At 27.7% G+C, this 5,584-nt stretch overlaps 1 long non-coding RNA gene across 2 annotated transcripts in view; it reads right to left on the bottom strand.

Moving 5' to 3' along the window:
- LOC110277011 (uncharacterized) overlaps positions 1–1,610 on the bottom strand; it is a 6,301-nt gene extending 4,691 nt beyond the window's left edge. The window contains exons 1-2 of one of the 2 annotated variants that reach the window (XR_008004630.1): positions 1,482–1,610; positions 1,258–1,346 (exon numbers count right to left, since the gene is read on the bottom strand). This is a non-coding gene — a long non-coding RNA (uncharacterized LOC110277011). Of the gene's footprint in view, positions 1–1,257; positions 1,347–1,421; positions 1,441–1,481 lie in introns of those variants that run through there. The other variant, XR_008004631.1, reaches the window with a different exon arrangement.
- Between the last annotated feature and the right edge of the window lie 3,974 nt (positions 1,611–5,584).

Below are 5,584 nucleotides of genomic sequence, written 5' to 3'. Positions count from 1 at the left end.
TAAAAATTAAATTCTAATATATAAGACAAAAACTTGCAAAACCGCAAGTGTAAAACTTAAGAGAAGTACAATATGTAAAAGTTAGTTGTTGGACAATTCTCTTTTTATTGTATGTGTTAAACTTTAAATTCTTTTGTTATTATATATTGTTGGATTACTTTAAATTACTTATATAATACATCTCAAAACTTATGTGGTTTAATTTATTTAATAATGATAATAACTAAATGTTTTTGTACAATATGTATTTTACTTCTATATCTAAGAATGAAGAGAATAGAAACACAACCTTAATAACGTTGATAAACAACTATTCATCAATAACTATATATATCCAAGAAAAGGGAAAATTAAAAAGTACATGTCTCAATTTTTTTTGTCCGTCAACAAAATAAACCTGTACTTTACCCGACAAGATCCAGGCTTAGATCGCCTCTAAAGTACGATGAACTTGGACAGCTTATTTCTTTAACTAAATCGTCTAGTTTTAATTACAAGCAAATTTCCTTCTTTTTTTCATAATGGCATCATTTTTTGATTTGAATCCTCTAAATTTTAAATTTCATTTTAAAAAGTAAAGTTTGATCTCTCAGTATTTATTTTATAGGTGGGACCAAAAGAAAATATGAGAAAAAAATCATTCAAATGTAAGAGGTCAAACTTTACTCTCTAAAGTAAAATTTAAAATTTAAAAGATCCAAATTTATCATTTTTAATCATTAATTCAATTCTTTTTAGTTTAGTAATCTAACAATATATTTTAACTCATATTTTTAAATAATAATAATTAATTAATCACTAAAAATAATAATTTTCAATGGTTCTTTATCGTTACTCTTCCTTTTATGTATGTTTAACTGAAAACGCAAACCAAAAACCCACAACCGAAGCTTAGTTAAGTGACTATACTAATACTAACAATATCTAAAATGAACGACGAGGATCCCAAACAAACCCAATTGAAGAGGATCCTAGCTAGTAGCTACACTCTCTAAGCATTTATATCTTAATACACAACAACGTTATTAAAAATATAGTAGTGTTTAATTTATAGAAATATATTGACCTCAACATATGGATTTACTCTAAGATACTACGATCTAAATAAATTAAAAAAATCAATTAATATAAGAATAATAAATGAAGCCAATTAAAGAAAGACCTGGACATACAGTACACATACAATAGCAAACCCTATCAAGAAAAACGAGACATGTAAATATAGAGTAATTACTAATTATCATGACTATTACTTACTAATGAAAAGAAAAACGAGATCATTTTCCATGTATGTAGTATTTTCTTCGTTGATCTCCGTATAATATAATACCAGCATCTACATGAACCTGTTTCAGAATAAGCAAATGAAACCGTAAGCTTAGAGGACAGAAGAAAAAGAAAGAAATTAGGAAGGTCGATACTTGATAGAGTGTGTAGTTGAAGTAGGAGAGAAACAAAGCAAGAAATGAATGGTTAATTACTTTGTTAAATATTCATGTGTGTGTTGAGCATTATATTGATTGAATTGCTGCACAGCGTTAATTTTGGTGTGGTGTGAAGAAAGGTATGATGAGGGGGGTTGCAAATTGCAATAATAGAATGTAAGGAAGCGGCAACGTGGTAGAGAGAGAAAAAAATATCTAAGTTAGAATGCATTAAATTATTAGCAAATAGGAAGCGGAGGGAATAACTTGTCCCTGGACAGCTGTCGGTTCTGGATTCGCACTCACCATACATTGTATTTTTCTTAATAAAATCACCATCATGTTATATGATTAAATTATTTTGATAATTAAATTTAATTAAGTTAATTCAATAATTTGTTATTTTAATAAAGATTAGTTAAAAAAGTATGCAAAAAGAAAAAAAATTATTAGACTTTATTAGTTTAATTTGTTCACCTAACATTTTTTCATAAAATAATTTAACATAACTTTTTTTTTTCACAAGAAGAAAGAGAAAAATATATAATTATATAACTCAATGTTATTAATTTTTTTTAAATGGTTTAAAATTTTTCAAACAATTTAATCCCAAATTATCATCTTACAAACTTTAAAATTTTCTATCTTAAATATCCTTAACAAATGTATTTATAACTAGTCAAAATGTTCACTTTGCTATTCCATCCTTCTCATCATATCATGAAATGAAATAAAATGATACCATTTACATATTTTTAATTTATTTTACTAATAATTTTAAGATATATTATTTTCATTATTATATGCATTATTTATTCGTTTATATTATATTTTAATATTTGAAAAAGGTAGGACATCTTACATCGATCATTATATCATGTCTTATATTAATTTTAGTCTTCAGATAGTCATATTTCATAAGCACTAATTTTGGAATTAAAAATAATGTGGTATGTTAGTTTTTTCTATTATTTTATTATTATGTGTGATGCTACATTAAGATTAAAATTATATACAAAAGTTAGTGTAATTTTTTTGTGCACCCTATCTATATTTATTTTAATAAAAGTTTGTCACTGGATATTTTGATCCACAAGAGGCTTTTATTAAATGGATAAGATAAGGGCCTCATTATTTTAGATATGTCAGTCATATGTGTATTATGCATTGATATAAAATATGGAGTGCTATATATAGATGTGAGACTGTTTTTGCTAACATCTAGTAAAAGAAACATCTAAATTCTGTGTAAAAAAAAATTGGATAATCAAATTGGATGATCTGAGTTGTGAGGGAAGAAAATTTTAAATTTTAGGAATGACTAATCGAACCGTCCGATTAGTTTTTTTTTTCTAAAATCAAATCAGATCGTCCGAATTTGATTAATAAATATTTTTTTTGAATACGTTAAAGATAATTGTTGGGTCCGAGTTGATTATAATATATTTTTTAAACATTATATAAGTGTGGGTAGCTCGTATTGGACTGATTAGAGTAGTTCAATTCATCGTCTTCTTCCCTCAGCACCTCCATTTATTTTTTTCTGTTCTTTCGAACGAAGAAAAATAATTTGAGTGTGAAATTTATTCATGTGAGTGAGAAAAATAGATGATAGAGTCTTACTCAAAGTATATTATTTCGGTCAGATTTTGTTACAAACTGTTGAAGGAGTGAAATTTATTTGTGAAAATCCGTTAGATATTGTTATTCCATTCACAATCTCATTCGAGAAACTAAAAGGTCTTATTTGTGAGAAGATAGAATCTGGGTTGTCTAGGAGAATATCATGTATTTTATACAGGTCCCATACCAGTATTTGGTGGATTCGTTCAATTTCAAACGAAATATGTAACTGATGAAGCGAGCATGCAAGAGATGTTTTCAATGTACATTGAAAGTCACGCTCAAATATCGTTCATTGAGGTGTATGTTGAATTCGAACAGTCTAAAGCCGACCGAAATATTGAACAGGAAGATTACAACAATGACAGTGAGGAAGAGTTTGAAAGCAATTACGAAGTTGTTGGTCCAGACGGAGACGAAGACCAAGGTGACGGCACTATGACACCAAATGTGACTGACGTGGCAAATGCACTCGCAAACGAACATCTGTTTGAGGAGCCGTCTTTCATGAGAGTTTTGGACTTGAAAGCCATGCATGCTCCGGAATTTTCAGAGTATACGAATGCAGATATGTAATTGCCTATATATATACACGAAGGATTAGAATTTTATAATAATTTATATTGATCGATGTGACCAAATAGTTACGTGACATGTGATAATATACGTAATTAGCATTTATTTGTGTGTTTGTTTAGTTAATAATATTATTTGTAGTTAGTTATTGATTAAGTTAAATATTAATTAGTATTTATTTATGTGCTTATGTTTTTAATTAGTGTTTATTAATTATATTAAGTTTGATGTAGTGAGTATTGATTTACTTTTAATTGCACTTATTAAATATTTGTGTAATAAATATTTATGCTACGACTGTCATTGTGGCCAGTGGCGGATCCACGGGGGACCTAAGGTGGCCATGGTCCCCCCCAAATTTTTTTAAAAAAAATAGTAAATAGTAATAATTAATAATATTAAATTTTTTTATATATAATATTAAAAAAAATATAAATTACAAAATTTTATAAATTAAAAAAACTAAAAACTGCATTATGTATTAGATATTTGAATTATTGTTGCTCTTGTTAACAAATAGCCCATTCTAATAATTAATAAAAATGGTTCTATTATACTAGCCCAAGCCCATACTATTAATTAAAGTAACCCTAGTACATTTTTCAAATATTTATTTCAAACTATCATAGGCATAGCGTCACTTTTCTCTCTCTTTTAGTGATTCCCAAACTTTTGGTCTTCTACTCTTCTCATTTTAATTTTCTTTCCATACCAAAACAAGACATATGAAGAAAAACCATTGAAGAGAAGTGAACAACAAAATATTAACCATTGAATGCACAACAAAGATTCAAAGAGGTATATTTCAATTTTTTTTAAGTTAATGACAATGTCAAGTATTATTTACATTATTTATTTAAAATAATTAATTTATTTATTTTTATAATGGACAGTGTTCAAAGATTGAAGTGAGGACAAAACTCAATAGAATTATTTTTTTGTGAGACTTGGAACAAAAAATAATCAGGTAAATCAATAACTTTATTTTTGGTTATTATATATTTGTGTTTCTAAAATTATTTGTTATTACTCAATAGGTTTAATATTTTTTTTAAGAAAATAATATATATGCAATTATTTTTGTTTTTTTTTTGTTAGATAGTTCAAGTTAAGTTAAAAATGTCAAAGATGAAAACAATTCACTCATTTTTCAAGAGAAAAGAGAGAATATATGATGAACAAAATTCAGCTTCAGATTCTTTGAGTAATGTTCAAAATATTATTGAACAACCTGTGACACAACTTGTTGAGCAAGATATTCAACCCCTGCTTCCAAAATAGCAAGGACTGAAATAGATCAAGTTAATATTGATACATTGATGCGTGATCCCGGAAAGCGTCCGCAAATTTGGAATTATCCTATCAATCAACAAGATGAAATCCGTAGAGCATACATAAAGTTTGGACCATATCAATTTATTATGGATGAGTACCCTCTTTCTGGTCTAGAAAGTCATCCTCGTCGTTTCAAAGCTCATTGGTTTAAGAGTTTTTCTTGGCTAGAATATTCGCCAGAAGTGGATGCTGCATTTTGTCTTCCATGCTATTTATTTTCTAGAAAATCAAGTCCATTCACATCAGGAGGATTTCGCAATTGGAAAAAAGTGAATAATGGAAAGGATTGTGCATTTTTATCTCATGTGGGTAAATCTCTTAATTCTCCTCATAATATTGCTGTTAAGTCTTGTAAAGATTTGCTTAATAAATTATGTCACATTGACAAAGTATTGGCTAAGCAAAGCTCACAACAAGTTTTAAGCAATAGATTGCGTCTTAAAGCCTCTATTGATACTGTCAAATGGTTAACGTTTCAAGCTTGTGCTTTTAGGGGACATGACGAGAGTCATGAGTCTCAGAATCGAGGAAATTTTCTTGAAATATTAAAATTATTAGCTTCTTACAATAAAGAAGTGGATGCAGTTGTTTTGGATAATGCTCCTCAAAATGCAATATACACATCA

The sequence above is a fragment of the Arachis duranensis genome, chromosome 10 (genome assembly GCF_000817695.3).
Source record: "Arachis duranensis cultivar V14167 chromosome 10, aradu.V14167.gnm2.J7QH, whole genome shotgun sequence".
Taxonomy (NCBI): Eukaryota; Viridiplantae; Streptophyta; class Magnoliopsida; order Fabales; family Fabaceae; genus Arachis; species Arachis duranensis.
This window is presented reverse-complemented; position numbering and strand designations above follow the sequence as displayed.